General features: G+C 45.4%; 1 long non-coding RNA gene across 1 annotated transcript in view; it reads right to left on the bottom strand.

Moving 5' to 3' along the window:
* Positions 1 to 8474: 8474 nt before the first annotated feature.
* Positions 8475 to 20665, bottom strand: part of LOC141197284 (uncharacterized) — a 49842-nt gene continuing 37651 nt past the window's right edge. The window contains exon 2 of the long non-coding RNA XR_012269545.1: positions 8475 to 10834. This is a non-coding gene — a long non-coding RNA (uncharacterized lncRNA). The remainder of the gene's footprint in view (positions 10835 to 20665) is intronic.

Genomic DNA, 20665 nt, shown 5'->3' on the forward strand with positions numbered 1-20665 from the left:
TATGTGGGGCTTCGCCCTATATTTGTGTCCAGTCAGGTACAGCAGGCAGGAACGGGCTGCCCCCAACCACCAGCTGCCTATTTGTACCTAGCCGGACACAACAATATAGGGAAGCCCTTTTTTTCTTAATTATTCCATGAATTTCATGAAATAATTAAAAAAAAAAATGCGTGGGGCTTCGCCCTATTTTTGTGCCCAGCCAGATACAACTAGGCAGCTGGGGGCTGGAATCTGCAGCGCAGGGAGGCCCAAGCTTTCTGGGCCACCCCCGCTGCAAATTGCAGTCCGCAGCCGCCCCAGAAAATGGCGCGTTCATAGAAGCGCCATCTTCTGGCGCTGTACCCAACTCATCCAGGGCCCTGGTGCGGTGGCTCACTGGGTAATAAAGGGGTTAAGGCCAGCTTGGCATTATCAGCTGGCCCTAAGCCCGAAATTCATGGGGTCACGCCAATATTAGACATGACCACCATGAATTTCTAGTAAAGTATTTAAAAAAACACAACACCCAGAATAAAGTCCTTTAATTGAAATAAAGACACAATTCTTTATTGTTCTAAATTAAACCATACTTACCATCACGCCCATTCCAGCTGAAGCCAACGATCTCCTGCAATAAAAGTAAAATAATAAAGCAACCTCATCCTTACCTTTCCATGGCTCCCACGACAGCTTCAGCTCTGCTACATCGAGATGACAGGCTGGACCACAGCAGAACGCTGCCATCCAGCCTGTCATCCCGCAGACACTGAGAAGCGCAGGTGTAGCACCCTGAGGGCTCGGCTGCTACAGGAGTATTGCACCTCAACCCAGAGGTGTGATATTCCACTCCCGGGTAAGGATGGAGTGTGGAACTGAGCTCAGTTAGCTGCATGCACTACACACATCCCATTTCCGGGGAACAGACCGATGGTACTCCCACTAGAGAAATGTGCAGGTACGACAGTGTCTGTTCCTGGCTGGAGTGGGAGGGGGGTGGAACATCCCAGTAGTGTAGGGGCAGATAGGGGGAGCAGTCTGGGTAATGCTAGGAGCTCATTGGGTGCTGGTCACCTGAGCTCACACATAGAGGGAGTATATAAGGTGGGCACCATCTTAGGACAGGGTCAGTCTGTCAGAGTTTAGTCAGAGGAGCAGAGCAGAGAAGCTCAGCCAGAAGGGCTGACAGGGAGTTGTGGTTCCGGCTGGGCCCAGCTCCAAGGCCAAGAGAGAGAGAGGAGTCAGAAGGACCCAGAGAAAACAAGCAGGAACCCCAAGACCCCAGAATACAAACAACAGGGTGAAGGGTTGGCACCTAGGGTACCGGATCCCAAGCTGGCAGAGAGAAAAGCACACCTTAGCCAGAGACCGGAGGTCGTGGGCAGGATCTGCCACGACCCTCACCAAATCCACCAGGAAGGCAGACCAAGTATAGGGTCAGGGAACCCAGAGGAGGTGTACCCACCAAGAGACCAGAGGGAGCCGGACATAGGTGGATCCCTGGTGAGAACGGCCAGAAGAGAGGGAAAGTCAGACAGGAGCTCAGGACCACGCTCCAGAACTGCCTGGGGGTTAGCCGAGTCCAGGACCTGGTGGACGCAGCACGGCTCGGGTGGTCGCTTCAGGCCAGAGTGACCATAAGAACACCCGTAAGTAAAAAAAAACCCTGAACTGCACAGCCCGACTCTGAGTCTTCTTGCTGATTCATCCTGCACCTTCACAACCACCATCCTCTACATCTGACCCCCTGAGGCTATACCCCTCCCGTTGGGGGTTATACTACCAAAGCTGCACACATACCAACAGCCTCAGCGGACCCTGCTGCAGCGGCGGCCTTTTGACCGCAAATCAACGGGTGGCGTAGTCGACACAAAGAACTCTAATAACATCTGTAGGACTGCCACACACTGAGTTTGACACCCTGGGCACGGACCGGGTCACAGCCACTCGGAGACTACAACCCCCATCTGATCCGGCTCCGGGTATCCCTAACAACATGGCCCAGGGGGCGCGTCAACTTTGGCGTAGTCGGCAGGATAACGTGTCCGCAACAACCGGGTACTGCGTGCCTGAAGAAAAGTTCACCGTTACCTCAAAAAGAAGTCTCCTGCCGGTTCCGGAGGGTCCCCGCCAACGGACCCCATCACAGGTCGTTTCCCGCCGGTTGTCCGCCATTTGCAGCTTTTTCCCGCCATCCATGGAGTTTCCCGCCACTGGGAGACGATTCCCGCCATTTCCGAAGATTTCCCGCCTTGGGGGAGCGGACGCCATTATGGGCGTGCCAGAGGGTGGCAAAAGGCCACCTCCCATCGTGGGCCAGGTCGAAGAATGGCGCCAAAAGCGGAAACCGCGCCCACCAACAGAGACTGTGATGCTGGAAGTGTCCATCAGCGTGAGAGAACTGCCCCTGGAACTGAAGTTGCCCCGGGACCACCCTCAATGTGGGCGGAGACAGAACAAGAGAACGAAGATGGGTGCAGCCTGGAGGAGTCTGGAGAGAGCGCACCCGGAGACAAGACGTCTGGAAGAGAGTCCAGAGAAAGCGTACCCGGAGATGGAGGGAGAGACAGGCAGCACCGACCCAGTGGTCAGGAGCCTGCTGCAAGCAACAACCCCACTAGGCTTAGTGGAGATCCTGGCACAGCTCCCCCGAGACCGGGAGTGTGCACAGACCGCGCTGGAGGGCCTCGCACGGAGGATGGCCCGGGTGCAGCGGGAGACATTGGCGGAGTGGAGCCGAGAGATGGCCCAGCAGACCGGAACCCGTCAGCGGAGCACGCCGCCCGAGACGAGGAGACAGACCGCCTCTGAGGATGGCGCAGGAGGAATGAAGGCAGGAGACGGCGCCGAGAAGGGAGCTGAACGGACGGAGGCAGGTAAAGGGGACGTCTCTACCCCGAGCCGGGAAACCGCGCTCCTGCCCCAGCTCCCCGTCGCAGAGCCCGAAGTTCCCCCTGCCGTGCCCGTCGCTGCATCGTCACCGTGCCAGACTAGGCCTCAAGTAGAAGCCGCGGCCGCGACCCCTGTGACGTCACACGCCTCGACCCTGAGCGCGACCAAACAGGAAATACCATCGGCCTGGTCGCAAGGCCTAGTACCCCCGGGCGCCGCTATTCCAACAGCGCCCCCTACCTCCGCGGAGCCACCGGCCTGGTCGCAGGGCCGAGTAACCCAGGGCGCCGCCGTTCTTACGGTGCCCTTTGCCTTTAGGGTGCCCCAAGCCTGGTCGCAAGGCCTGGTCGACCCGGGCGCAGCTACCATCAACGCGCCCTCAACATCTTGAGTGCCGCACCTGGGTGAAGACCTGTTCGCCCAGCATACGTGCCCGGATGGGCAGCCCTTTGTATGGCCCCAGGAGTATATTCAGCTGGAACTCCAGAGAGCAAGGCCCATGTGCGAGCCCCTGATTCCGGCTCCGAAGCCCGTAAGGAGGACCTCGCCCCCACTGGAGGAGATCCAGTTCAAGTGGGACCCCACCGGAGAAGACCTCATGGGGTTCACTCAGGAGACTCGGGCGGCCGCAGCGGAGCGTGCAGAGTGCTGCCGGCAGCAGCTCGAGGTCTTCGAGAGGGAGCGGAGAGAGAGGCGGGTCCGGGAACAGCAAATGCAGATAAGGAGCGCGGAGCAGAAGAGCCGGACCAGGAGGAAACCCCGTGCAGCTCATGGTCCCCGTGCCACCGGGACTGTGATAAAATTCAATATGCAGCACGGATGGGGCTTTATTAGAGACCATCAGACCCCCAGCGACGTCTTTGTAACCCGCAGAGACGTAGAGAGCCATCTGCCGGAGGGACACAGAGGTCGTGACCTGTATGTAGGGGACGAGGTCACCTTCACCTGGCACAAGTGTGCCAAAGGACCCTACGCCCTCCATGTGCATCGCCTGACGGAGGAGGAGCTGCGGTGTGAGGAGGAGCAAGAGGACCCGGACGGGTCTGAAGAATCTAAAGAAGGAGCAGGAGGACGCCGTCGTTGAAGTACGGTAGAGAGAGACTGTACATAGTTACCCGTCAGGGTATAAGAACTGTTCTAGTTAAAATATAGTCCCCGTTGGGACCAGCCAATTGAACTGAAACCCATGTGTCCCTATTCCCACTGACCGAGGACTGAGAGCGGTCATTCCTCCCTAATACCTGGCCGAGGACTGAGAGCGGCCATATTTCCCTTGTATATAGTTGCGCTTCCTAAAGCGCCCCCTACCGGTTTTATAGGAAACTGTTTTCTTCCAAAAGAGACTGTCGCACTTTACCCGGTCACAAGTTGCACCGTGGCCGGAGGAACAAGAATGTTTCCAATGAAGAGTTTTATATGAAAAGTTTTATAATATATATATATTGTTTTATATGTTTATGATGTTTAAAAAAAAAAAAAAATTGTATGTTTGGATGTTTTGTATCTTACAGCCCGAGGACGTGCTGTGGTTTACCAGGGGGGAATGTAGCACCCTGAGGGCTCGGCTGCTACAGGGGTATTGCACCTCAACCCAGAGGTGTGATATTCCACTCCCGAATACAAACAACAGGGTGAAGGGTTGGCACCTAGGGTACCGGATCCCAAGCTGGCAGAGAGAAAAGCACACCTTAGCCAGAGACCGGAGGTCGTGGGCAGGATCTGCCACGACCCTCACCAAATCCACCAGGAAGGCAGACCAAGTATAGGGTCAGGGAACCCAGAGGAGGTGTACCCACCAAGAGACCCGAGGGAGCCGGACATAGGTGGATCCCTGGTGAGAACGGCCAGAAGAGAGGGAAAGTCAGACAGGAGCTCAGGACCACGCTCCAGAACTGCCTGGGGGTTAGCCGAGTCCAGGACCTGGTGGACGCAGCACGGCTCGGGTGGTCGCTTCAGGCCAGAGTGACCATAAGAACACCCGTAAGTAAAAAAACCCCTGAACTGCACAGCCCGACTCTGAGTCTTCTTGCTGATTCATCCTGCACCTTCACAACCACCATCCTCTACATCTGACTCCCTGAGGCTATACCCCTCCCGTTGGGGGTTATACTACCAAAGCTGCACACATACCAACAGCCTCAGCGGACCCTGCTGCAGCGGAGGCCTTTTGACCGCAAATCAACGGGTGGCGTAGTCGACACAAAGAACTCTAATAACATCTGTAGGACTGCCACACACTGAGTTTGACACCCTGGGCACGGACCGGGTCACAGCCACTCGGAGACTACAACCCCCATCTGATCCGGCTCCGGGTATCCCTAACAACATGGCCCAGGGGGCGCGTTACAGGCATACTTCCACTCCTCAGTGTCTGGCTGTGACGGCATCCAGATGAGCCGAGGTCATGTCCAATGAACTCAGCTCACCTCATGTACGTCACTGACAGCGTGGGAAAATTCTCCTGCACTCAGCGCTTCAGCGTGAGAATTTTCCCACGCTGTCAGTGACGTGCATGAGGTGAGCTGAGTTCATTGGACATGAACTCGGCTCATCTGGATGACGTCACAGAGAGGCACTGAGGAGCGCAAGCATGCCTGCGCTTCTCAGTGTCTGCGGGATGACAGGCTGGATGGCAGCGTTCTGCTGCGGTCCAGCCTGTCATCTCGATGTAGCAGAGCTGGAGCCGTCCTGGGAACCATGGAAAGGTAAGGATGATGTCGCTTTATTATTTTTCTTTTATTGCAGGAGATCGTTGGCTTCAGCTGGAATGGGCGTGATGGTAAGTATGGTTTAATTTAGAACAATAAAGAATTATGTCTTTATTTCAATTAAAGGACTTTATTCTGGGTGTTTGTGTTTTTCTTTAACTTTGACTATGGGGTTAGTAATGGGGGTGTCTTATAGACGCCTCTCCATTACTAACCTGGGCTTGATGTCATCTGGCATTATAAGCTGACATCAACCCCAGCCCTATTACCCCACTGCCACCGCACCAGGGCAGCGTGGAAGAGCGAGGCTAAGTGCCAGAATTGGCGCATCCTATGGATGTGCCATTTCTGGGGCGGCTGACGGCTGGTGTTTCTAGCCTGGGAGGGGGCCAATATTCATGGCACCCTTCCTGGGCTATTAATATCAGCCCCCAGCTGTCTGCCTAGCCTGTGCTAGCTATTAAATTAGGGGGGACCCCACGTTATTTTTTTGGGGGGGTTCCCCCATTTTAATAGCTAGTAAAGGCTAGGTATTCAGCTGGGGGCTGATATTAGTAGCCTGGGAAGCTCCGTGGGTATTACCCCCTTCCCAGGCTTCAAACATTTGCCCCAGCCGTCTGCTTAACCTCCGCTAGAGCCTAAAATTAAGGGGGATCCCACGTCAATTTTTTTTTTAAATAAATCCTTTATTTTAACACTAAATGACAAGTACAGTAATCAACACTATTACTGTACTTCATATATATGTGACTGACATGTTTCTATCTATCTAATCTATGTGTGAAGCTCTATTCTGTCTGTTATAAATTGTCGGGTACAGATGCTGAATTGCCGGCCGGCTTTTTTAAAGAGACAGTGCATGAAAACACTAATATTTTTTAAAATAAATCCTTTACACTAAATGACAAGTACAGTAAGCAACACTGTCACTGTACTTCTTATATATGTGACTGACATGGTTCTATCTACCTAATCTATGTGTGAAGCTCTATTCTTTCTGTTGTAAATTGTCGGGTACCGGTGAATGCCGCTGATGAATTGCCGGCTTTTCATGTAATACATTCTACATTATTCTTAGTTGTTTTACTTCATGTAGAATTAACCTACAAGGAAAGAAAGGGTTTATTTTCATTCCGATATTTGTGTCCCATTGACTTGCATTGGTTTCCGGTATCGGAATCGGCGATATCCGATACTTTTTATCGGCCCGATCCAATCCGATACGATATTTCCTGATATCGGAAGGTATCGCTCAACACTATTGTCTACCATCCACTGTGCGAAAGATTCACAGAGTAGGGAACACAGATTTTCCTAATAGTATGCCAATTCCACCGTCTCAAAACTTTCTGAACAATTTTAGAAAAAATTGATAATTATAAAATCCCCTAATTTTTGCTTATGAAGTTTAAGGACATTTGTGTGGATAATTTTCAACAATGTTGCCCCTTCTAACTATCCTAATCAGAGTGCTACCAGGAAATTTCAACCCACATAAAGTCACAGTAATATTTAATTTCACCCAAAATGATAAAAACATGGGAGTACAATTTCCTTGTAATTGGACGATTGAAGATACGTTTCTTGGGCACACAAAAAAAGAAACTGATGCTGCAATGGAGGTAGAGAAGGAAGTGTATGGAAGTGTTTGGAAATCAGAAGCTGTAGGTGAGGAGCTGACTCGCCCAGGGGGATTGGGGGACTCGGTACCCGGGCCTTGACCTTCTGTGGGATGTCACGGCAGTCGGCTCCCGGGCCCGTACCCTGGGGTCACTCTTTAAAAGGGGCTTTGTTAACAGTTTTGTATCGTGACGCCACCTGTGGCTCCTGGTAATGGGTACCAGTGCTGCTGCAGACCTCCGGGGGGTGATGGGATGGCAGCTGGGATGTGTCTGCTCCCCACAGGCGGAGCGGGTCCCCGGGGCAGGGTTGATGGAAGGGATGCAGGTGAGAGGTGACCCGGTTGGGTCAGGGGGAATGACTGACACACACACAAGGGATTCGCTTCAGTACCTTTACTGGTGTAACAGCAGGTAGGGTCCAGGGTACTTAATAGGAAGGGTGCACTTCAGGACTCTCCCCAGTGAGCGGGTTGTAGGCCTGCTGGTCCGTGTCTTCCACTCTCTAAGCTTCTGGCCAGCGTGGAACTTGGCCTAGCTTCTATATTGTTTTGCTCTCTCACCTGACTGCTTGGTAGTAGGACTTTTCTCTGGCAACCACTATCCCTGGACGCCGGGGCCTTCGTGGTTCCTAGTCCTGTAATTAATGGCAGTTTCAGGATGACCAGGGGTCTGGAAGCCTCCTGGTATGCTGGTTGTCCCTACTGGGTGTAGAGGGCCCTGTAGTCGCGGACCTGGTGTCCAGCTTGTGTCTTGGGGTGAGCTTCAGATGCTCCTCTGCCCCCTTAACTCCTCTCTTTTCTCTCTCCTTGCCTCGGCCACACTCGGGGCCCTCAGTACAGCAGCAGACGTACTGCGTCTTCACTGCTCTCAGTGTCAGCACACTCTCTAACTGACTAACTGAAGACTACTCCCTAACTGGCTCTACCCTCCAGTTTATATGTCCCTAACAGGGTTCCCTCTGGTGGTATGAGGTGGAAGGTTGGAGGTGTCTGTTTATAGTGCACTCTTTTGGGTCCTGTGGTACCTGTGGTAGCAGGGTGCCACAGATGATGATGGGTTGATGAAAACTACTACTAATACTTGCGTGTGTGGACTGGATAACAGAAAGATGATCACGAGGAGAGGAAGGAGGACAGCCCGAGCCTTGCTCATCTTGCTGGTCATTTTGCTTTCTCCACATGAGCAGATGACGTGTGGGGAGAGAAATCATTAAAAATAGCCAGGTGAAAACTTGTGCCCGAGGAGAGGAATAAAGATTTCTGTAGACAATCAAATGTGTATTTGTTTTTGTTTTTTTCATTTATTAATTACTTGCAATGTGCGATGAAACAGCAGAATCTGTTCATTGTACAGAAGTCAACATGATATTCCGGACTTACAACAAGTAACATCTGAGTTGCAGTCAGTGGAATCATATGTAGTAATGCATTATGCTGAGCAGGATTTGATTGTCAAGGTAAATGTTGGCGTTTGACGGGTATACAGTATAACTTGTAATTCATTGGTTTCCTTTTCTGCTCGTTTTAGCTCTGATCAGTGAGTGCTTATATTATAGGGAAATAACTATCAATCATTAGAAGCACCAACTACTGGACTCCGAGGTCCAGAATAGGCAAGTAACAAAAATCAATAAATTGTAAGCTCCTAAATTATTTTAATCTAATGTTCATTTCCTCAACATAAAGGATGCTGCTCTTTACAATCACTTGGTTTTGGTTATTGCACTCTTTCTTAAACTTCTTAAAATATTTAACTGCAGACAGTGAGAGCAGGAAGAAAGCTGCAGACACTAAGGTAAGCCGCAGATATTAAAACTTAGTGGGAAAGTGCAGACAATATGAGGCAGAGGGAAACTGCAATAACTCAATGCCAGAAGGAAACTGCTGATATGACACCCAGAAAGCAGCTGCAGACAATCAGCACCAGAGGGAAGCTGCAGGCACTGACAATCAGAGGGAAGCTGCAGAAACTAAGAATAAGTTGGAAGCTGCAGGTACTAAGAGTCAGAGGAAAGCTGCAGGCACTGACAACCAGAGGGAAGCTGCAGGCACTGACAACCAGAGGGAAGCTGCAGAAACTAAGAATAAGTTGGAAGCTGCAGGTACTAAGAGTCAAAGGAAAGCTGCAGGCACTGACAACCAGAGGGAAGCTGCAGGCACTGACAACCAGAGGGAAGCTGCAGGCACTGACAATCAGAGGGAAGCTACAGAAACTAAGAATAAGTGAGAAGCTGCTGGTACTAAGAGTCAGAGGAAAGTTGCAGACACTGAAAGTCAGAGAGAAGCTGAAGACAATACACCCAAATGAAAAATTCCAGACACTAAGAGTAAGGCCACGGCCCCACTATCAGTATTTGGTCAGTATTCGGTCAGTATTTTTTCTCAGGAGTGGGAGCCAAAGCCAGGAGTGGGTGATGAATGCAGAAATGGTGACTTGTTTCTATTATATCTTTTCTCTGATTGTTCCTCACCTGGTTTTGGCTCCCACTCCTGAGAAAAAAATACTGACCAGATACTGATAGTGGGGCCGTGGCCTTATACTGATAGTGGGGCCGTGGCCTAAGTGTGCTGCTGCAGACACTAAGAATCAGAAGAAATCTGCAATCACTGAAAGTCAGAAGGAATCTGCAGACACTAAACCAAGATGGAAGCTGCAGACACAAAGAGCCAGAGAAACGCTGCAATAAATGGAGGTCAGATGGAAGCTGCAGAAACTGAAAACCAGGGGGAAGCTGCAGACACTAAACCCAGATAAATGCAGCAGATACTAAATGTGTGAGAATGGACAGAAAATGGAAAAAAATAGTCACTAAATCTAAAAATAGGATAAGTCAGTGATAACATGAAAAATATTATTTTATCTAAGATGAAAGCTGTAGGAAATAAGAAGCAAAGGGAAGCAGCAGTCCCTAAGGCTACAGATATTATCTAAAACAAAGAAATTTGTATATGTTATAGCTATGCCCCAAATTTTCAGCAAAACCTACATAGTTGTCATTCTCATGAACTGGAGGTGATTTCTTATAGATCTTTCCATCATTCTTATCCACACTCCACAGATTCCCATCAGGGCTGAAAGCCATGAAGTGTGTGAGTCTCAGCCAACCTCCTCTTCCAACTTTGGTTGTTGTTGCCAGCCAATTCCCAGGTGAGGTTGGTGGATTCCCCTTCACAAAGGTGTCATCTTTGCACACAGCATATAGCGTGCCATTTGGATGGAAGAACAGCGCTTCATACTGGTTCCAGTTTCCACACCCGATTCTGGTGGCTACGCAGTCACGCCAGCATACATTTTCATTGTTTGGCTTCGGACCCTTGTACAAGTCTCCATTACATGTTGCTCCATAGAAAGTTCCATCGGGATGAAAGAAAATGATCTTAAATTCATCCCATCCGCATTTCCCGACTCTTCTGGCAGCACAAAACCAGTCGGTGTCTTTATTGGAAGTCAATGGCCCCGTGTACAGATCTCCATTCTGGACACAGAACAAGGAGCCATCAGGACTGCAGGCAATCTTGCTGATATTATTCACTTTTCCACAGACTGGCGTCCTTCCATTAAAATCGTCAAGATAAGCTTTCGGAACCGGGCCGATCTTCAGATTGAACTCTTTATTGACCACCAGCAGCTGAGGGTCTACGATTGGATTAAAACATACATACGTTTAAAATTGTAATTCTCCCTATATTGAGCAATGAAACTTTTATAAACTATTGTATAACTGCAAAATAAAATCCACTAAAAGCAATGAAAGAGAGGAACATCTAATTAATTTATACATTACAGTTGTCTTAGAGACAAGGCAATATTTTCAACGGTAAATCCCAAAGAATTAGCTGCAAATCAAATTCTATCATTTGTTGTTGCCCTCATTTCTAACTCTTTATTAATAAGCTTTTTTCCCCCCATGTTCCCTTAGGAAATACATATACCTTATTCCTCTGTTACTTATTAGAACTAAAATCCTGCATTCTGTTGCATTGTTATCCCAGAGTGATCCATTTGCTATTCAGCTTACTATGCATAACATACACGGCAGCCGAGACACAGCTCGTTTATTCTTTATACACGCCCCTAATGAACTTCACTATGTGATGAGTGCTCCTCTTGGCTTCCGGTTTCGAGTTCCCATGGAGTCTGCAGCGTTGCATGCTCCATGCCCCCATCTTGACTCGTCAGGTGGGTGTGTAGACATGTGACGTGTGATGCCGATCAGCGCCCATGCCACTTCCGGATTCACCGGCGGAAGAGCCATATTCAAACCACTGCCACCACTGATTTTCCCATTCATATAAAGATTACACCTCCATTTACCTAACACACTAAGCCCCCAGGAAGAAGTTAGAAGCGAAACGCGCGTTGGGGCCTGGTGCTACACTCCCAAGTTGTATGGTACTGTCATTCCTTTATGTGCATTTCTCCTGCTGCATTGCTTCCTAACCAAATGTTTCATCACAGTTTGCCACTAAAAGACTGGATTGATCTTTTTGCATTACTTTATGGCTTTGCTAACTTAGATTAGAGCCAGTAGAACTTGGAGACATTGACCACACTTTACACTACATGCACTTTAGCTATGTTATGTATTATCGTTTGGTATGATTTTGAAGGTTTATTTGCTATGACACCTCAATTTATTTAATTGTATTCTCTCATATGAGGTAAAATGCTGGAGATTTTTTTCTTTCTGCACTAAATGCACTCTGTGTGTAATGACTCTATATAATAGATTCCTCTGTGTGTAATGACTCTATATAATAGATCCCTCTGTGTGTAATGACTCTGTATAATAGATCCCTCTGCGTGTAATGCCTCTATATAATAGATCCCTCTGTGTGTAATGCCTCTATATAATAGATCCCTCTGTGTGTAATGACTCTATATAATAGATCCCTCTGTGTGTAATGACTCTATATAATAGATCACTCTGTGTATAATGACTCTATATAATAGATCCCTCTGTGTGTAATGACTCTATATAATAGATCCCTCTGTGTGTAATGACTCTATATAATAGATCCCTCTGTGTGTAATGACTCTATATAATAGATCCCTCTGTGTGTAATGACTCTATTTAATAGATCACTCTGTGTGTAATGACTCTATTTAATAGATCACTCTGCGTGTAATGACTTTATATAATAGATCCCTCTGCGTGTAATGACTCTATATAATGGATCGCTCTGTGTGTAATGACTCTATATAATAGATCCCTCTGCGTGTAATGACTCGATATAATACATCGCTCTGTGTGTAATGACTCTATATAATAGATCCCTCTGCGTGTAATGACTCTATATAATAGATCCCTCTGTATGTAATGACTCTATATAATAGATCCCTCTGTGTGTAATGACTCTATATAATAGATCCCTCTGCGTGTAATGACTCTATATAATAGATCCCTCTGCATGTAATGACTCTATATAATAGATCCCTCTGCGTGTAATGACTCTATATAATAGATCCCTCTGTGTGTAATGACTCTATAGAATAGATCCCTCTGTGTGTAATAACTCTATATAATAGATCGCTCTGTGTGTAATGACTCTATAGAATAGATCCCTCTGAGTGTAATGACTCTATAGAATAGATCCCTCTGTGTGTAATGACTCTATATAATAGATCCCTCTGTGTGTAATGACTCTATAGAATAGATCCCTCTGCGTGTAATGACTCTATATATAGATCCCTCTGCGTGTAATGACTCTATATAATAGATCCCTCTGCATGTAATGACTCTATATAATAGATTCCTCTGTGTGTGATGACTCTATATAATAGATCCCTCTGTGTGTAATGACTCTATACAATAGATCCCTCTGTGTGTAATGACTCTATATAATAGATAAATGTGTGTAATGACTCTATATAATAGATCCCTCTGTGTGTAATGACTCTATATAATAGATCCCTCTGCGTGTAATGACTCTGTATAATAGATCGCTCTGTGTGTAATGACTCTATATAATAGATCCCCCTGTGTGTAATGACTCTATATAATAGATCCCTGTGTGTAATGACTCTATATAATAGATCCCTCTGTGTGTAATGACTCTATATAATAGATCTCTGTGTGTAATGACTCCATATAACAGATCCCTCTGTGTGTAATGACTCTATACAATAGATCCCTCTGTGTGTAATGACTCTATATAATAGATCCCTCTGTGTGTAATGACTCTATATTATAGATCCCTCTGTGTGTAATCACTCTATATAATAGATCCCTCTGCGTGTAATGACTCTATATAATAGATCCCTCTGTGTGTAATCACTCTATATAATAGATCACTCTGTGTGTAATGACTCTATATAATAGATCCCTCTGTGTGTAATCACTCTATATAATAGATCCCTCTGTGTGTAATGACTCTATATAATAGATCGCTCTGCATGTAATGACTCTGTATAATAGATCCCTCTGTGTGTAATGACTCTATATAATAGATCCCTCTGTGTGTAGTGACTCTATATAATAGATCTCTCTGTGTATAATGACTCTATACAATAGATCCCTCTGCATGTAATGACTCTATATAATAGATCCCTCAGTGTGTAATGACTCTATAAAATAGATCCCTCTGTGTGTAATGACTCTATATAATAGATCCCTCTGTGTGTAATGACTCCATATAATAGATCCCTCTGTGTGTAATGACTCTATATAATAAATCCATCTGTGTGTAATGACTCTATATAATAGATCGCTCTGTGTGTAATGACTCAATATAATAGATCCCTCTGTGTGTAATGGCTCTATATAATAGATCGCTCTGCGTGTAATGACTCTATATAATATATCCCTCTGTGTAATGACTCTATATAATAGATCCCTCTGTGTGTAATGACTCTATATAATAGATCCCTCTGTGTGTAATGACTCTATATAATACATCCCTCTGTGTGTAATGACTCTATATAATAGATCCCTCTGTGTATAATGACTCTATATAATAGATCCCTCTGTGTGTAATGGCTCTATATAATAGATCGCTCTGCGTGTAATGACTCTATATAATAGATCCCTCTGTGTGTAATGACTCTATATAATAGATCCCTCTGCATGTAATGACTCTATATAATAGATCCCTCTGTGTATGATGACTCTATATAATAGATCGCTCTGTGTGTAATGACTCTATATAATAGATCCCTCTGTGTGTAATGACTCTATATAATAGATCCCTCTCTGTGTGTAATGACTCTATATAATAGATCCCTCTGTGTGTAATGACTCTATATAATAGATCCCTCTGTGTGTAATGACTCTATATAATAGATCCCTCTGTGTGTAGTGACTCTATATAATAGATCCCTCTGTATGTAATGACTCTATATAATAGATCGCTCTGTGTGTAATGACTCTATATAATAGATCCCTCTGCATGTAATGACTCTATATAATAGATCCCTCTGTGTGTAATGACTCTATATAATAGATCCCTCTGCGTGTAATGACTCTATATAATAGATCCCTCTGTGTATAATGACTCTATATAATAGATCCCTCTGTGTGTAATGACTCTGTATAATAGATCCCTCTGTGTGTAATGACTCTATATAATATATCACTCTGTGTGTAATGACTCTATATAATAGATCCCTCTGTGTGTAATGACTCTATATAATAGATCACTGTGTGTAATGACTCTATATAATAGATCCCTCTGCGTGTAATGACTCTGTATAATAGATCGCTCTGTGTGTAATGACTCTATATAATAGATCCCTCTGTGTGTAATGACTCTATATAATAGATCCCTCTGCATGTAATGACTCTGTATAATAGATCACTCTGTGTGTAATGACTCTATATAATAGATCCCTCTGTGTGTAATGACTCTATATAATAGATCCCTGTGTGTAATGACTCTATATAATAGATCCCTCTGTGTGTAATGACTCTATATAATAGATCCCTCTGCGTGTAATGACTCTGTATAATAGATCGCTCTGTGTGTAATGACTCTATATAATAGATCCCTCTGTGTGTAATGACTCTATATAATAGATGCCTGTGTGTAATGACTCTATATAATAGATCCCTCTGTGTGTAATGACTCTATATAATAGATCTCTGTGTGTAATTACTCCATATAATAGATCCCTCTGTGTGTAATGACTCTATATAATAGATCCCTCTGTGTGTAATGACTCTATATAATAGATCCCTCTTTGTGTAATCACTCTATATAATAGATCCCTCTGCGTGTAATGACTCTATATAATAGATCCCTCTGTGTGTAATGACTCTATATAATAGATCCCTCTGTGTGTAATGACTCTATATAATAGATCCCTCTATATAATAGAATCTTAAGGCACTACAACGTTTCCTGGGGTTTGCTAATTATTACCGGAAGTTCATTCGTAATTTCTCGTCCATGGTTAAGCCTCTCACAGACATGACTAAAAAGGGGACGGATTTTTCTAGGTGGTCTGACAAGGCTTGTCAAGCATTCTCCTCCTTGAAAAAATGTTTTGCCTCGGCACCCATACTCATTCAACCTGATGCGTCACAGCCATTCATTGTAGAGGTAGACGCTTCCGAGGTAGGGGTGGGAGCAGTATTGTCACAAGGTTCGTCCCCTGGTAAGTGGCATCCGTGCGCCTTTTTCTCTAAAAAATTAGAGGAATTACGATGTCGGCAATAGGGAACTCTTGGCCATTAAGTTAGCTTTTTAGGAGTGGTGCCATTTTTTGGAGGGGGCAGTCCATCCGGTCACCGTCATCACCGATCACAAGAACCTGCTATATCTGGAGTCCGCGAAACGTCTGAATCCCAGACAAGCTAGGTGGTCATTGTTTTTTACCAGGTTTAATTTTGTCGTTACATATCGTCCTGGGTCAAAAAATGTAAAGGCGGATACCTTATCTCGTAGTTTCCCTGGGGCCGGGAATACGGACGACCCGATTCCTATCCTTCAGGAGGGGGTGGTGGTTTCGGCAGTATGCTCTGAGCTGGAGGAGGAGGTATTGGAGGCTCAGGGGGACGCCCCTGTTGGACCTCCGGGGAGACTGTTTGTTCCAGATCAGTTGCGACAAAAGGTGATCGAGGCACACCATAACTCAGTTTTTGCAGGACACCCGGGGAGTAGAGCAACTGTGGATCTCCTCTCGCGTCGGTTTTGGTGGCCTAACTTACATAAGGAGGTGGTAACTTTTGTCGCGTCCTGTGGGGTTTGTGCGCGCTCTAAGACCTCACATACCCGTCCGTCTGGGGCCCTCTTACCTTTGAAGATCCCGGAGCGTCCTTGGACTCATCTGTCTATGGACTTTATTACGGACCTCCCTCCGTCTTCGGGTAAAACGGTCATACTCGTTGTAGTGGACAGGTTCAGCAAGATGGCACATTTTATCGCTCTTCCGGCTCTCCCTAATGCTAAAACTCTTGCGCAGGTGTTCATTGGGGAGATTGTGAGGCTTCACGGGGTACCCTCCGAGGTGGTGTCTGATCGGGGGTCTCAGTTTGTGTCCAAGTTCTGGAAGGCGTTTTGTGCACGGCGGGGGATGCATTTGTCGTTCTCATCGGCTTTTCATCCTCAGACCAATGGTCAGACGGAACGTATGAACCAGAGCTTGGAGACATATCTCCGGTGTTTTGTGTCAGAGAACCAGGAGGACTGGGCTTCTTTCTTACCTCTGGCAGAGTTTGCTCTTAATAATAGGCGGAGCGAGTCCACTGGTAAGTCCCCGTTTTTTGGGGCATATGGTTTTCACCCCCAGTTTTGTACTTTCAGTAGGGGGGGCTCTTCGGGGGTTCCTGAGGAGGAACGATTTTCCTCATCACTCGCTTCAGTATGGAGAGGGGTGCTGAAGAATCTGAATACTATGGGGAACCGATACAAACGTATGGCTGATAGGAGGAGAGTGTCTGGTCCGGACCTAAGTGTGAACGATCGGGTATGGTTGTCTACCAGGAATATAAAACTTAAGGTTCCCTCCTGGAAACTGGGTCCCAGGTTCATCGGGCCGTACAGAATCAGTTCTATTATTAATCCGGTGGCATTCTGTCTTGACCTCCCCCCTACGTTTAAAATTCACAACGTGTTCCACAGATCGTTGCTTAAGAGGTATGTGGCACCGGTGGTACCGTCACCTTTACCTCCCCCTCCAGTGGTGGTCAAGGGTAACTTGGAGTTCCAGGTATCGAGGGTCATCGATTCACGCTTTAATCGCCGGTCCCTTCAGTACCTGGTTCATTGGAAAGGGTATGGTCCTGAGGAGAGGATGTGGGTTCCTGAGTCGGATATTAACGCAGACCGATTAGTTTGGGCCTTCCACACGACTCACCCGGATAAACCTGGCCCTGAGGGTCCAGAGGCCCCTCGTACAAGGGGGGGTACTGTCACGGGTGTGTCGCCACGAAGATCGTCACGATTACACAGCCTGACTTCTCGCAGCTGACTTTTTGGTGCTTTGTGTTTTTCGGCAGTGAGGGAGTTAATTCTCTCTCTCTCTGTGCTAGACGAGGTCCAGCCTCGCCCAGCTGCAATCAATGCTGCTGTAGTGAGACTCCTTCAAATGCCTGCCGGTCTGTTAGGGAAGTGTCGGTGAAAGCATTTCATGCAGACTAACAGAGCGGATCGTGGTATTTGGAGTTTCAGAGATAAGTGTATTCGGAGAGTTTTTTCCCTTCCTCGCTTTATCATTTATCTCCTTTCCCGTTGGTGTTCCCTCTGTTGTAGTTGTGTAGTTTTTGTATGCAAGGTGGTTTTGGTTTTTCCCTTGTACTGTCTCGTTCGTCTAAGTACTGTGTGTGGGCATATTATTACTTGTCCCCTTTTGTTGTGATCGGGGTCCTTCTCAGGACTAGATTACTTAGGTGCAGGGATCCTCAGGAGGTAGGGGTTACGCTGGCGGCCTGGACCTCTGTACCTTTAACAGTACCTCCAGGTAGAGGGATTAGTCAGGGCTCCAGCTCAGGGTCAGCTTAGGCCCCCTACCTCCAGTATACAGAGACAGCGTGACAAATAGATCCCTCTGTGTGTAATGATTCTATATAATACATCTCTCTGTGTGTAATGACTCTATATAATAGATCCCTCTGTGTGTAATGACTCTATATAATAGATCCCTCTGTGTGTAATGACTCTATATAATAAATCCCTCTGCGTGTAATGACTCTGTATAATAGATCGCTCTGTGTGTAATGACTCTATATAATAGATCCCTCTGTGTGTAATGACTCTATATAATAGATCCCTGTGTGTAATGACTCCATATAATAGATCCCTCTGTGTGTAATGACTCTATATCATAGATCCCTCTGTGTGTAATGACTCTATATAATAGATCCCTCTGTGTGTAATCACTCTATATAATAGATCCCTCTGCGTGAAATGACTCTATATAATAGATCCCTCTGTGTGTAATCACTCTATATAATAGATCCCTCTGTGTGTAATGACTCTATATAATAGATCCCTCTGTGTGTAATCACTCTATATAATAGATCCCTCTGTGTGTGATGACTCTATATAATAGATCGCTCTGCGTGTAATGACTCTGTATAATAGATCCCTCTGTGTGTAATGACTCTATATAATAGATCCCTCTGTGTGTAGTGACTCTATATAATAGATCTCTCTGAGTATAATGACTCTATATAATAGATCCCTCTGCGTGTAATGACTCTATATAATAGATCCCTCTGTGTGTAATGACTCTATATAATAGATCCCTCTGTGTGTAATGACTCTATATAATAGATCCCTCTGTGTGTAATGATTCTATATAATAGATCTCTCTGTGTGTAATGACTCTATATAATAGATCCCTCTGCGTGTAATGACTATATAATAGATCCCGCTGTGTGTAATGACTCTATATAATAGATCCCTCTGTGTGTAATGACTCTATATAATAGATCCCTCTGTGTGTAATGACTCTATATAATAGATCCCTCTGTGTGTAATGACTCTGTGTAATAGATCCCTCTGTGTGTAATGACTCTATATAATAGATCCCTCTGTGTGTAATGACTCTATATATTAGATCCCTCTGTGTGTAATGACTCTATATAATAGATCCCTCTGCGTGTAATGACTCTATATAATAGATCCCTCTGTGTAATGACTCTATATAATAGATCCCTCTGTGTGTAATGACTCTATATAATAGATCACTCTGTGTGTAATGACTCTATATAATAGATCCCTCTGCGTGTAATGACTCTATATAATAGATCCCGCTGTGTGTAATGACTCTATATAATAGATCCCTCTGTGTGTAATGACTCTATATAATAGATCCCTCTGTATGTAATCACTCTATATAATAGATCCCTCTGTGTGTAATGACTCTATATAATAGATCCCTCTGTGTGTAATGACTCTATATAATAGATCCCTCTGTGTAATGACTCTATATAATAGATCCCTCTGTGTGTAATGACTCTATATAATAGATCCCTCTGTGTGTAATGACTCTATATAATAGATCCCTCTGCGTGTAATGGCTCTATATAATAGATCCCTCTGTGTAGTGACTCTATATAATAGATCCCTCTGTGTGTAATGACTCTATATAATAGATCCCTCTGTGTGTAATGACTCTATATAATAGATTCCTCTGCGTGTAATGACTCTATATAATAGATCCCGCTGTGTGTAATGACTCTATATAATAGATCCCTCTGTGTGTAATGACTCTATATAATAGATCCCTCTGTGTGTAATGACTCTATATAATAGATCCCTCTGTGTGTAATGACTCTATATAATAGATCCCTCTGCGTGTAATGACTCTATATAATAGATCCCTCTGTGTGTAATGACTCTATATAATAGATCCCTCTGTGTGTAATGACTCTATATAATAGATCTCTCTGTGTGTAATAACTCTATATATTAGATCCCTCTGTGTGTAATGACTCTATATAATAGATCCCGCTGTGTGTAATGACTCTATATAATAGATCCCGCTGTGTGTAATGACTCTATATAATAGATCCCTCTGTGTGTAATGATTCAATAGAATAGATCCCTCTGTGTGTAATGACTCTATATAATAGATCCCTCTGTGTGTAATGACTCTTTATAATAGATCCCTCTGTGTGTAATGACTCTATATAATAGATCTCTCTGTGTGTAATAACTCTATATATTAGATCCCTCTCCGTGTAATGACTCTATATAATAGATCCCTCTGTGTAATGACTCTATATAATAGATCCCTCTGTGTGTAATGACTCTATATAATAGATCACTCTGTGTGTAATGACTCTATATAATAGATCCCTCTGCGTGTAATGACTCTATATAATAGATCCTGCTGTGTGTAATGACTCTATATAATAGATCCCGCTGTGTGTAGTGACTCTATATAATAGATCCCTCTGTGTGTAATGACTCTATATAATAGATCCCTCTGTGTGTAATGACTCTATATAATAGATCCCTCTGTGTGTAATGACTCTATATAATAGATCCCTCTGCGTGTAATGACTCTATATAATAGATC

The sequence above is a fragment of the Phyllobates terribilis genome, unplaced genomic scaffold, assembly GCF_046119375.1.
Source record: "Phyllobates terribilis strain yellow unplaced genomic scaffold, ASM4611937v1 Scaffold_82__1_contigs__length_6685932, whole genome shotgun sequence".
Lineage (NCBI taxonomy): Eukaryota > Metazoa > Chordata > Amphibia > Anura > Dendrobatidae > Phyllobates > Phyllobates terribilis.